The following is a 14,669-nucleotide window of genomic DNA, read 5'->3' on the forward strand; positions in this document are numbered from 1 at the left end:
AGAAAACCCTGCTAAATAAAACAAAGGGGAGAGGGGTGTGTGTACAATTTTTATCATACTTTAGGCTTAGCTAACATTAAGGGAGAGACTATGCAAACGGTATTATATTATTTCCAACCACTCTATTCTTAGGTAGAAAGATAGATATGAGCAGCCAGGAAAGTGGAAGATAAGGCTCAAGGAAAAAACACCCAGTTAGGAGGTCCTACTTGAAGACAAGAAAAGCTTTGCAGGGAGATAACTTCTTTGCCTATTGGAACCAAGCCAAACTGGTCCCAACCTGATCCAATGCAGAAACAATTGAACAAAACTAAGAATCACATTCCACCATAATCTCATTAAAATAAGATTGTGGTTTTGCTCTCCCACCCCCCAACCCCTGTGTGCATTTTGGGAAAGACATGTGCACCAAGAAGAATGGGTATACAACTAGAACTGTCAATCAAATGATCCAATCCTGACAATCAAAGAGGCACCTCCCAGCTAGGACATGACAGACCCTCCCCTAAAAGTTCAGGGCCTTTGTCTATCTTGACTCTAGTCCACTCCTTCCTTGGAGTGTATTCAAATAAAACTTTTGCTCTACTTCACTTTTGTGTGTCTGCCTTTCAATTCTTTATTTCAGATGGGACAAGAACTGAGAAGAACAAACTCAACTCAAAACACTACCAATCCATATTTTGCACGAGAGAAATATGGGTAAAATAGTTGTTAATACTGCAATGCTGTGGGACCATATACCTTCAAGTTATGCTCATTTAGTGATGCTTTGACTTAAAAGGACTGAAAGATAGTGTTGAAAAGAAACAACAGGTCCCAAATTGGGTCACTTTTGCTAAGCCCCACTGAGTATTAATACCTAACCAAATTGTGGTTTTAGCTTTTCCCAGTGAACCTGGACATACCTTTCTTTATTCGCTTTGATTTTCACAAGGCTCTTCACACCCTGCATGTAGGTACATTCCTTCTCTACCTTACAAAAATTATTAACCTTGCCCTATATCTTCTTCCTCAAAGCTAATTGTGCAGGGGTGGGAGGAGGTTGGTTGATAACATCTAATTTGCAAAGCTGCTGCCAGATGGGGAGTCAACTGGAAACATACCAAGTCCCCTGGTAGTGACAAGAAGATAGGATTGGTGCATAGCTTCAAGACCCACCTAAGATTTCAAGGCCTTTCCAGTTTTGCCTTGTGCCTCACATTACTTTGCTAATTGTATATAACCATCCCTTGGCTTGATCAGGCAAGGCAGATTTGGGAATGCTCCCCTGTCTTTTCCTTGGGCTGCCCTTCTGATATTAAAGCTTTGTTTGCTTCAAACCCAGTGACTTAGAGATTGGCTTACTACACACATCAGGCATGTGATTCTGAATTTGGGGGTTCAGTTTTATCAGGAATGGATTTAAACCAATCATTCTAAAACGTATTGATCAGCAGTAGTGAGTTAATCTGCATAAGACCCCCTACTCTTCCCCTAAGGGAAGGTGACTTTGCCTGAAACAATATATTCTTTTGATAATAACATCCTTGTCTTGTCCTGTTTCTACCCATAAAATCCTTACATTTTGCACAACTCTGAAAAGTTCCTTTCTCCTTACTTGATAGGATTCATGAATCATCAAGTAAAACCAATTAGACCTTCAAATTGTGTTCAGTCATATTTTGCTTTTTAACAATAATAGTTAATTATAAAAAAGTAAAAAGGAAGGAAAAGAAAAATTAAGGAATTTCAAGAACCCTGACAATTTCAGAAAACATTTTAATGGCCTTGGGAGTTTTATAATTTCTTCCTGTTATTGCACTGTAAGTGTTGCATGAAAACAGATTTTACCACCTCAAAATATGCCTCTTTTGTATAAGGTTTATCTTAAGCTGATTATTTTTTTTTTATTAACAGATTTTTTTTTGAGGAACATTATGTTTACTAGGCTCTCCCCTACCCCAAGACCCCCCCACAAACCCCATTACAGTCACTGTCCATCAGCATAGTAAGATGTTGTTGAAACACTACTTGTCTTCTCTGTGTTGCAAAGCCCTCACCTTTCTCCCACACCCCACATTATACATGCTAATCATAATACCCCCTTTCTTCTTCCACGCCCTTATCCCTCCCTACCCTCCCATTGTCCCCAGTCTCTTTCCCTTTCCCTTTGGTAACTGTTAGTCCATTCTTGGGTTCTGTGATTCTGCTGCTGTTTTGTTCCTTCAGTTTTTCTTTTTCTTATACTTCACAGATGAGTGAAATAATTTGGTATTTGTCTTTCCTGTTTGGCTTATTTCACTGAGCATAATACCCTCTAGCTCCATCCATGTTGTTGCAAATGGTAGGATTTGTTTTCTTCTTATGGCTGAATAATATTCCATTGTGTATATGTACCACACATTCTTTATCCAGTCATCTACTGATGGACACTTAGGTTGCTTCCATTTCTTGGCTATTGTAAATAGTGCTGCGATAAACATAGGGGTGCATCTGTCTTTTTCAAACCTGAGTGCTGCATCCTTAGGGTAAATTCCTAGAAGTGGAATTCCTGGGTCAAACAGTAAGTCTATTTTGAGCATTTTGAGGAACCTCCATTTTGCTTTCCACAATGGTTAAACTAATTTACATTCCCACCAGCAGTGTAGGAGGGTTCCCCTTTCTCTGCAACCTTGCCAACATTTGTTTGTCTTTTGGATGGTGGCCATCCTTACTGGTATGAGGTGATCTCTCATCGTGGTTTTAATTTGCATTTCTCTGATAACTAGCGATGTGGAGGATCTTTTCATGTGTCTGTTGGCCATCTGAATTTCTTCTTTGGAGAACTGTCTGTTCAGCTCCTCTTCCCATTTTGTAATTGGATTATTTGCTTCTTGTTTGTTGAGGACCATTTGCTCTTTATATATTTTGGATGTCAAGCCTTTATCAGATCTGTCATTTACGAAAATATTCTCCCATATTGCAGGGTACCTTTTTGTTCTATTGATGGTGTCCTTTCCTGTACAGAAGCTTTTCAGCTTGATAAAGTCCCACTTGTTCATTTTTGCTTTTGTTTTCCTTGCCTGGGGAGATATATTCATGAAGAAGACACTAAAGTTCACATCCAAGAGACTTTTGCCTCTGTTTTTTTCTAAGAGTTTTATGGTTTCATGAATTACATTCAGGTCTTTGATTCATTTCGAATTTACTTTTGTTTATGGGGTTAGACAATGGTACAGCTTCATTCCCTTACATGTAGCTGTCCAGTTCTGCCAGCACCATCTGTTGAAGAGACTGTCATTTCCCCATTGTAAGTTCATGGCTCCTTTATTGAATATTAATTGACCATATATGTTTGGGTTAATGTCCGGAGTCTCTAATCTGTTCCACTGGTCTGTGGCTCTGTTCCTGTGCCAGTACCAAATTGTCTTGATTACTGTGGCTTTGTAGTAGAGCTTGAAGTTGGGGAGTGAGATCCCCGCAACCTTATTCTTCTTTCTCAAGGTTGCTTTGGCTATTCGGGGTCTTTGGTGTTTCCAAATGAATTTTTTAACTATTTGTTCCAGTTCGTTGAAGGATGTTGTTGGTAATTTGATAAGGATTGCATCAAATCTGTATATTGCTTTGGGCAGGATGGCCATTTTGATGATATTAATTCTTCCAAGCAAAGAGCATGGGATGAGTTTCCATTTGTTAGTGTCCTCTTTAATTTCTCTTAAGAGTGTCTTGTAGTTTTCAGGGTATAGGTCTTTCACTTCTTTGGTTAGGTTTATTCCTAGGTATTTTGTTCTTTTTGATGCAATTGTGAATGGAGTTGTTTCCCTGATTTCTCTTTCTATTGGCTCATTGTTAGTGCATAGGAAAGCCACAGATTTCTGTGTGTTAATTTTGTATCCAGCAACTTTGCTGTATTCTGATATTAGTTCTAGTGGTTTTGGAGTGAAGTCTATAGGGTTTTTTATGTACAATATCATGTCATCTGCAAATAGTGACAGTTTAACTTCTTCTTCCCAGTCTGGATTCCTTGTATTTCTTTGTTTTGTCTAACTGCCATGGCTAGGACCTCCAGTACTATGTTAAATAACAGTGGGGAGAGTGGGCATCCTGTCTTGTTCCCGATCTCAGAGGAAAAGCTTTCAGCTTCTTGCTGTTAAGTATGATGTTGGCTGTGGGTTTATCGTATATGGCCTTTATTATGTTGAGGTACTTGCCCTCTATACCCATTTTGCTGAGAGTTTTTATCATGAATGGATGTTGAATTTTGTCCAATGCTTTTTCAGCATCCATGGCGATGATCATGTGGTGTTTGTCCTTCTTTTTCTTGATGTGGTGGATGATGTTGATGTATTTTCGAATGTTGTACCATCCTTGCATCCCTGGAATGAATCCCACTTGGTCGTGGTGTATGATCCTTTTGATATATTTTTGAATTCAGTTTGCTAATATTTTATTGAGTATTTTTGCATCTACGTTCATCAGGGGTATTGCTCTGTAATTTTCTTTTTGTTGGGATCTTTGCCTTGTTTTGGTATTAGGGTGATGTTGGCTTCATAGAATGAGTTTGGGAGTATTCCCTCCTTTTCTATTTTTTGGAAAACTTTAAGGAGAATGGGTATTATATCTTCTCTGTATGTCTGATAAAATTCCGAGGTAAATCCAGCTGGTCCGGGGGTTTTGTTCTTGTGTAGTTTTTTGATTACCAATTCAATTTCATTGGTGGTAATTGGTCTGTTTAGATGTTCTGTTTCTTTCTGGGTCAGTCTTGGAAGGTTGTATTTTTCTAGGAAGTTGTCCATTTCTCCTAGGTTTCCCAGCTTGTTAGCATATAGATTTTCATAGTACTCTCTAATAATTATTTGTATTTCTGTTGGGTCCGTCGTGATGTTTCCTTTCTCATTTCTGATTCTGTTGATGTGTGTTGATTCTTTTTTTCTCTTAATAAGTCTGGCTAGAGGCTTATCTACTTTTTTTATTTTCTCAAAGAACCAGCTCTTGGTTTCATTGATTTTTTTCTATTATTTTATTCTTCTCAATTTTGTTTATTTCTTCTCTGATCTTTATTATGTCCCTCCTTCTGCTGACTTTAGGATTCATTTGTTCTTCTTTTTCCAATTTTGATAACTGTGATGTTAGAGTATTCATTTGGGTATGTTCTTCCTTCTTTAAATATGCCTGGATTGCTATATTCCTTCCTCTTAAGATTGCTTTCGCTGTGTCCCACAGAAGTTGGGGCTTTGTGTTGTTGTTGTCATTTATTTCCATATATTGCTGGATCTCCATTTTAATTTGGTCATTGATCCATTGACTATTTAGAAGCATGTTGTTAACCCTCCATGTCTTTGTGAGCCTTTTTGCTTTCTTGGTACAATTTATTTCTATTTTTAAACATTTGTAGTCTGAAAAGTTGGCTGATAGGATTTCAATCTTTTTGAATTTACTGAGGCTCCTTTTGTGGCCTATTAAGTGGTCTATTCTGGAGAATGTTCCATGTGAACTTGAGAAGAATGTGTATCCTGTTGCCTTTGGGTGTAGAGTTCTATAGATGTCTATTAGTTACATCTGTTCTAGTGTGTTATTCAGTGCCTCTGTGTCCTTACTTATTTTCTGTCTGGTAGATCTGTCCTTTGTAGTGAATGGTGCATTGAAGTCTCCTAAAATGAGTGCATTGCAGTCTATTTCCTCCTTTAGTTCTGTTAGTATTTGTTTCTGATATGCTGGTGCCCCTGTGTTGGGTGCATATATACTTAGAATGGTTATATCCTCTTGTTGGACTGAGCCCTTTATCATTATGTAATTTCCTTCTTTATCTCTTGTTACTTTCTTTGTTTTGAAGTCTATTTTGTCTGATACTAGTATTGCAACATCTGCTTTTTTCTCCCTATTGTTTACATGAAATATCTTTTTCCACCCCTTGACTTTTAGTCTGTGCATGTCTTTGGGTTTGAGGTGAGTCTCTTGTAAGCAGCATATAGATGGGACTTGTTTTTTATCCATTCAGTGACTCTATGTTTTTTGATTGGTGCATTCAGTCCATTTACATTTAGGGTGATTATCAATAGGTATGTACTTATTGCCATTTCAGGCTTTAGATTTGTGATTACCAAAGATTAAGATTACTTTCCTTACTATCTAAGAGTCTAGCTTAACTCACTTAGTATGCTGTTACAAACACAATCTAAAGGTTCTTTTCTATTTCTCCTCCTTTTTCTTCCTCCTTCATTCTTTATATATTAGGTATCAGATTCTATACTTTTTCTCTATCTCTTGATTGGCTTTGGGGATAGTCAATTTAATTTTGCTTTTGCCTCACAATCAGCTGCTCCACCCTCCCTACCATGATTTTACTACCTCTGGTGACAGCTAGCCAACCCTAAGAACACTTCTATCCACAGCAGTCCCTCCAAAATAGACTGCAGAGATGGTTTGTGGGAGTTAAAGTCTCTCAGCTTTTGCTTATCTGGAAATTGTTTAATCCCTCCTTCAAATTTAAATGACAATCTCACCAGATAAAGTAATCTTGGTTCCAGGCCCTTCTACTTCATGGCATTAAATACATCATGCCACTCCCTTCTGGCCTATAAGGTTTCTGCTGAGAAGTCTGTTGTTAGTCTGATGGGCTTTCCTTTGTATGTGACCTTATTTCTGCCTCTGGCTGCTTTTAACAGTCTGTCCTTATCCTTGTTCTTTCCCATTTTAATTACTATGTATCTTGGTGTTGTCTTCCTTGGGTCCATTGTGCAGGGAGATCTGTGGATCTCCATGGCCTAAGAGAGTATCTGCTTCCCCAGATTAGGGAAGTTTTCAGCAACTACCTCCTCAAAGACACTTTCTATCCCTTTCTCTCTTCTTCTTCTGCTATCCCTATAATGCAAATATTGTTCTGCTTGGATTGATCACACAGTTCTCTCAATAGTCTTTCATTTATAGAGAACCTTTTTTCTCTCTGTGCCTCAGCTTCTTTGTATTCCTCTTCTCTAGTTTCTATTTCACTTATTGTCTCCTCCACCGTATCCAACCTGCTTTTAATACCCTCCATCGTGTTCTTTAACGATTGTATCTCTGACCTGAATTCATTCCTGAGTTCTTGGATGTCTTTCCGTATCTCCATTAGGATGTTGATTATTTTTATTTTGAACTCCCTTTCAGGAAGAGTCACGAGGTCCATATCATTTAAATCTTTCTCGGGAGTTGTATTAACAATTTTACTCTGGACAAGGTTCCTTTGGTGTTTCATGTTTGTATATGGCGCCCTCTAGTGCCCAGAACGTCTACTCTGGAGCTGCTGAGCCCCTGAAGCAATGTCGGGGGTCGCAGGGGAGTGGTACTGGTGCCTGGAGGTAGGAAAGAGCTGTTTCCCACCTCCTGGCTGCTGTGCCTGCCTCCACTGCCTGAGCCAGTGGGCCGGTCACACAGGTATAAGTTTTTGTCCCAGAGCAGCCAGATATGGATCCCTGCTTTCCACAAGCAGGCGGAATCCCAGTCTCCCCAGGAACTCTGCCTGTATTAACTTTCCAACCCGGTAGTCATGTGAGTCTCATGAAAGCACCATGAAATGTAGGTTTGTGCTCCCAGCACAGATCTCCAGAGCCAGGTACTCAGCAGTCCCAAGCCTTCCACTTCCTCCATGCTCCGTTCCTCTTTCTCCCGCCGGTGAGCTGGGGTGGGGGAAAGGCTCGGGTCCCATGGAGCCACAGCTCTGGTACATTACCCCATTCGCTGAGGTCTGCTCTTTTCTCCAGGTGTGTGCAGTCTGACACCGTCCTCTTTCCTGTTGCTTTCTCAGGATTAGTTGTGCCAATTAAATTTTCTAATTGTATCCAGTTTTAGGAGGATTCCTCTGTCTCTCCTCTCATGCCACCATTTTTAATCCCTCCTCAAGCTGATTATTTTTAAAAATCAGCAGACACAGGAGAAGCCATGAAAACTGAGTAGAAGCTACCCTATTGTAAAATAAATTTACTTTTGTAAGGAAATCTCCATCTGTACGAGTAGCCCTGTCTCTGTGCCAGGGAGAGGAGAAAGACTGAAATGTATAGGATCTTGTTCAATACAGAAAGACCTAAAGCTGCCTAACAACTTTACCCTTGTTTACTGTGCTTTTCCTGGTAGTCTTAGATAAATGCCTTCCTACTCCCCAACATTTTCTTTTATCTTTAGATGATGATGGTATTTTACGTGATGGCTTGAGCCATTTTGGAGAATTACTCAGTTTTCTTGGTCTGCCCTATGTATACAGACAGTATACATGTTTTTAAACCTCTGTTTTTGTCCTGTTAATCTGCTTTTTTTGTAAAGGGGCAGCCCAGATCTAGAAGGGTAGGGTGATTTATTTTTTCTCCTACAGTGTTGTCTAATAATGTCTACTCTTGGAAAATTTAAAGTTATTGGAACTCTGAATATAGAACTAAAGATTTAGATGTCATCTTAATTTCCTCTCCAAAGATGTACTTAAGGGTTGAGCACCCAAGGAAGTCAAGTGTCCAAATATTTTCACTTGACAGAGCAAATATACCAGTCCTTCTAAATTAAAATCTGGAGTCTGTTAAATATTAAGAACAGCACCATAAATACTCAAGAACAAAAGACAAGCCTAAATATTGGCTTCACAGTAGAATTGAAAATTATCTGTGATGGAGGTGGGAGAAATGAGCAGCAGAAAAGGGACAGATTTGACCCTCATCTGACACAAACTTACTATTTGGCAAAAATTAATTGATTAACGGATACATATTGAGCTGCTGTTATGTGGTGAGCATAATTCTAGGTGAGCTCCTTACATTAGGGTACGAAATAAGCTAATTTCCTGTTTGTGGAGTTTACATACTACTTGAGATAGAAAATAAATCAATAATCAGATTACTATAAAGAATGACAGATGGAAGTTACTGTTATACAGCAAAGAAAAATAACTAAGACAGATTGAGGACAAAAAGGAAAGGAAATCCAGAGGAATTGTTTCCTATTATTCTACATTTCTTCCCTTATACATTCTCTTTTCTCTGATCTCTCATTTTCAATATTCAATTAGACAGATTGTTCCTTCTGAATTAGCCTACCCATTGTCTTCGAGTTTGGCTTTTACTTTCCATAGCTGTATCATAGTTTTGGGAAATTTTCAACTTTTTTTAAATCCAACTCTGCATTATTATTGAGTTTCAGATACTTAATTACTAAGGGCACCATTGTAATTTGTTATTATTCCTTCTTCATTTCAGTTTATTTTTGTTTTATGACTACAGTGTTTACTCAAAGTTTTCCTGAGAATATTAATTAAACATATATATTTTTAAAGTAGTGCCTTCTGAATTATTATTTCCTCTGGCATCAATTGTTTCATTTGTTGATTTTGATTCTGATATATTTGTTCTTGTTTCCAAAATAATATTGCTTGGTCATTTATGTTTTGTTTACGGACACAGCACTAAGGATTCATACATTTAGCTTTTGAAGTAGGTATAATAATGGGTTCTGAAAATGTGCATGTACTAATCCATAGACTCTAACATATGTTATATTACATGATGGCAAAGGGGAATTAAAATAACAAATGGAATTAAGGTTGCTAATCCACTGAGCTTAAAACAGAGAGACAATCCTGGGTTATCCAGTATGTCAAATGGAATTACAAGGGTCTTAAAAATAAAAGAGACAGAGAGATGAAGTGGGGAAAAGACTCTACTGGGCATTGCTGACTGTAATGATGGAAGGGGGTCATAAACCAGGGAATGTAGTTAACCCATAAAATCCAGAAAACTAAAACATCAACAAAATAAGGGACCAAATTCTCTGCTAGAGCCTCCAGAAGCAATGCAGTCCTTTAAACTCTTGATTTTAGACCTTTGAGATCCACTTTGGACTTAAGACCACTGGAATTGCATGATAATAATAAGGTGGTATATGTAAAGTTACCAAGTTTGTGGGAAGTTGCTGCAGAAATAATATAAATCTACTAGATCATTCTACTAGATTTTCTGTATGGGTTTTTTCTACTGATCTATAAATCTTGTAGCAAAGTCTATTAATTGTCAGTTTTAACTTTCAGATAGATGGACAATGTACAGGTAGGTCAAAAATGAGTGATTTTATTCTCATGAAGCTAAAGTCTATACTAAAAACTCTTACCCTGGTTCAGGTAAATCACTCAATTTTAGAGTATATTGCTAACTTGAGACTAAAGGTAAACACTGTTATTACTATTACAGAGGTGAAAATAAGGCAGTTAAAGCCTATTTGGCATGACTATTCTATAGATGTTATGAAAAGAGAACAGTAAGTTTTGTTTGATATTTGATATATTCTATCTACTTTTTGTTTTCAGGGAGTTCACTAAAATTTCTGATATTCTGATGTTTCATCCTCCAATTCATATCTTTAAGGTTTTATTCCCTTTTGTGTATATTTACTATCATTCAATGAGATTTACAAGTAGAGAGAACAAAAGTCAGTCATATACCCAACCACCCAACTTGAAGAAATGAAATTTAGTTCTTATAGTCTTTCCCCAAAAGTAACCACATCTAGAAAGAAAACTAATGACTACATGAGCCCAAAAGTTGTGGAGTCTTGTAGCTCTGGGAGGAAGGGAGTTCCCTACCTGGGGAAGGTTCCTTATGACTGTATTAAGACAGAAGGATGACAAGGGTGAGAGTTTGGGAAAAGGTTTTATCACTCATAGCTCAGTCTTTTGCAGGATGCTTTCTGTCCCCTCTTCCTTGGCTCTGCTAGCTAGCCCCCACTCCACCGTCCCTATTGCCAAGGCATGAGCTCTGCTTCCCCTGCCAGCCCCTTCTGGGAGGAACTCCATGGATGGCACTCTGGTGACTGGAAGGTGCCTGACCAATTACACACCAGAAAGGGAGGGAAGGAGAGAAGGGCCATTTTCTTTTCTCCCCACCCCTTGCCCTGGATGGGCCAGAGGTTTACTGTGGTAAGCAACCATTGATATGTAAATAGGCTCTTATCTGCAAACCACCATCAAGGCCAGGCAGGAAATTCTGGGTGAGAACTTCCTTTTACCCCACAAGTCTTTTGACCAGTTACTATTAAATGCTCAGAAAATAAGGGGAAGTATCTTTTCTAGGATCATCAATCTAAAGAAAGTGCTTTTATACAGAATGTTAGCATTAGAGAAACTATCATACTTGAGTAACTAGCCTAAAATGCAGGGCTGAAGAAGTTTGTTTCTACTTCTCTTGTCCTCAGGACCTCAGTGAGTGATCCTTTCACAATCTCTCTACATGTGCAATTCCGTATGGACCATGGATTGCTCTGATGGGTCAATTTTCCAGTCCCAATTTCCTCCATGTTCCTGTAGACTTATGGCCTCTACCTCATAACAAGAACTACACATCTTCACTTTGCACTTCAAGATGACCGCCTTAACCTGTCCTCTCTTATTCTAGTTTTTTACAATGCTTAACTCTTCATGAAGATAAGTGGTGATCCTCTTAGAGTATTACTATCTGATTCACTTTATCTCAGCACTAATAACTAATCAGTAGGTTGCAGGCACATATTAATACAGACAACCCAATAAAGCACCAATAAAACATTATTTTCAACATTTTTCCTGATACTATAGTCTAACTAACCCCTACATCTGTTATTAATATATTTTAATTGTAATTGATGGTGTATTAGAATATTTATATTGAAAGAAGGACCACTCAAACAGAAGTGGGCCAGATTTTGCATATGCAAACAAAACTTTATTTAGATTTGGTTGACTATTGCACAAAGGCTGTTCACATTAAAACTTATTTGATTTTCCCATGTTTTTACCCATTTTTATGGATTCTGAGTATATATAATACAATATATTACATAATTTACATATATAATATATAATATATTATAAATTTATGTAATATACCTCACTTGACTGAGAACATTCTCTGCTAAAGGTAAGTTTATCTCCCAAAAGGTCACAACATCAAATTCTTGGATAAATTCATTCATATGCCTTGGGACCTCTTAAATCAAGCCTTCCTATGAGCACTATCCATATATCTTGATTGCACTTGGGAAAATAATATGTACTTTACCTATTTAAGTAGTTAAGCAGGGAAGATTTACTCTCAGAAATAAACTAGCACCTTTGGCCAAATCAAACATATAAAGAGCCAAATTCTTGATTTTTCAACCATGTAAAACCTGACAGAGTCAGCCCACCTGCCTGTCAAAAAACCAACCTGAAATGTCAGAACAATACTTCAGAGATATGCCTTAGATTGTGGGAGTGCACTGATAGTCGAGCCAGTTAATAAAATAACAGATATGCTAATTACTACCCACAAATGGCATTGCTAATTAGTCTCTTAAGTCAGACCACATTAAGTGTAAAAATGTATGTGCATTGTTCCTGCAAAGGTTTTATAGAATGGAGGATCATTACCTAATGACTCCAACATATGGTGAAGTTACAAACAATATGTTGGAAGCTGACTTTTGGAATAGTGAAAAGTGAGAGATCACTGCGTACATAATAACCATAATTTTTAAAGGAACACTAACTGGATAAGGATCTAATGAAGCATACCTGTTTGGCAGCAGCAGGGAACACTGTCCCCTGCTGTTCAAACTAAACCTCTTAATAGCATTTTCTCTTCCACCAAGAGCCCCTAAAAAGAGAGAGAAATAAAGGCCTCTGATAAGAGAGGTCAATGTCATTCGCTTGCATAGGTGGTTTCAACAGGTCCCTTACATATACTAAGGCTGAGAGCACAGATCCAGGTAAGCTCTAACAAATATCTCTGCAATATAATAAAGAACTACAATTAATTGGCCTTTAATGTATCTGTCTGTGATGTTGCTGAAGCCATCTATACTGGTTTGGATTAGATCATTTAAAGACATTTAAAGTAGAAAAAAGTGAATGTGTGATATGTAAATATGATGGGGAACAGGGGAGGGAGGGAAACAGGTTGGACAGAAGAAGACAGCTGAAAAATGGTAGGCCAGAAGAACCTTGAAATATATTCAAGGACTTAAAGAAGATTGCCAGAAAGTCCATTTCTTGGAGATAAACTAATCAGTTCTCATTATTTAAGTCTGGTTCCTATCAAATACCTTTAGAAAAAAAATGCTGTCATGAGAAAGAAATGTGGAAAGCTTGCAGTGACTAAAGATATCACCCCCATGAAGACAAGAAGCCAATTTCTATTAATGACAGAAGAAACCAAAAAACAGTCATTCTCTATAATCAGAAATTGATTCTGCAAGAAGATAAAGATTCAGCAGTACAGCTCCTACACATGGAAAGCACTGGCCAGGAACGTCTGGGTAAACATATGACATTTGAGTGACTGAATGAGCACATACTGTTACATGGACTCAATAAAATTTTAAGTGAGTACACTGCATTCGCCAATAATAATTTAAACCAATTCTCCCTCTTCACTTGCAGAGTACTTTGTTTCAGCTAATAGCATCCTTTCTTGTGGAACTGATGCCCTGAAGAAAAATCTGAATTGTTGTGGTATTTTTCAGTGAATACACTTAACATCAAGGGTATGTCTGCTTATATGGCAAGCGTCGGAATACTAAGGATTTGTTTTCACTTTCAGTAACAATTAGGCAGTAATGATTAGGCTTCCTCTTAGAGGCATCCTTGGCTGTGATTAAAGGTGACAAAAGAAACATTGCCAAGGTAGTTTGGTTACTGAATCATTCAAACACCTTTTATGCACCTTTTCACCTGTGTGAGAGAATGAGTTCTTTCTTTACCAAAGGAGATTTGTTCTGATCCATAATATTACCTTTGTCTCCAGAGCCGTCTGTGACTTTTAGAGCATGACAGCTTCATCAAATTTTCTCAAATGGTATTTTTTTTCCTTGCTTTCAAGAGCAGAGGATTCTTATGGACTTCTAATTGGAAGTGAAGATCTATGATACCTAATTGTATCTGACAAAGTGGACAATGTAATCCCACTAGAGTTTGAAACCTATCCTTTTTTTTCTTTCCCAGCCAGATACATATACTAGAATTATATGCCTTATTTTTGGAAATAGAGGAAAATACTAAAAGATGGATTCAGGAATGACTATGAGAGGGGATTAGGAGCTCATACCTCATAACATGGTTGATCTGTTGCAAAGGTTTTTTAAATCACATGTAAATGTTCAAGAATTTTCCACATAGTACTAAGCTGGGTCATGTGGGGCTTCCATTCAGTGATCCTCAAACTGGATCCCAGAATTAAAAAGCTCTACTTAACAAGTACTGAATTTTAAAAATGTCTTAGCAAATGTTCTTCAATTTGGTTTCCCTAGTACCCTGCCCTCCTATCTCTATTTCATCTATTATCTATGAAAGTAAATCTATTCCTTTTAAATCACAATTAATAATTATTTTATAATGATTAATTTATTAATCAGATTTTTTATTAACCAATGTCTTAAGAGATGGTAATGAACAGAGTTCCTGCTCTCCCAGTTTCAAATTGCATCTAGGGAATCAGAAAATAAACAAAAAATAAATCAGTTATTTTCAGAAACCAACCTGTGTCATGAAGAAATTAAAACTTGATAATGGAAGAGAGATGGTGTTGCAGACAACAAACATTAAATAGGGTATTTAACTAAATCTCCCTGAGGTGATAATATCTGAATGATGGGACAATAGGAATGTCTTAAAGAATCAGTTCTGCAAAGATCCAGGGAAAGATCATTTCAGTCGGACTAAATAGAAAATCTAAATACGGTGAGACAAG

At 37.6% G+C, this 14,669-nt stretch overlaps 1 long non-coding RNA gene across 1 annotated transcript in view; it reads right to left on the minus strand.

The window, feature by feature from the left end:
- Positions 1 to 12,536, minus strand: part of LOC140844713 (uncharacterized) — a 34,066-nt gene extending 21,530 nt beyond the window's left edge. The window contains exon 1 of the long non-coding RNA XR_012123194.1: positions 12,497 to 12,536. This is a non-coding gene — a long non-coding RNA (uncharacterized lncRNA). The remainder of the gene's footprint in view (positions 1 to 12,496) is intronic.
- Positions 12,537 to 14,669: the final 2,133 nt, after the last annotated feature.

Source organism: Manis javanica, chromosome 11, assembly GCF_040802235.1.
Source record: "Manis javanica isolate MJ-LG chromosome 11, MJ_LKY, whole genome shotgun sequence".
Lineage (NCBI taxonomy): Eukaryota > Metazoa > Chordata > Mammalia > Pholidota > Manidae > Manis > Manis javanica.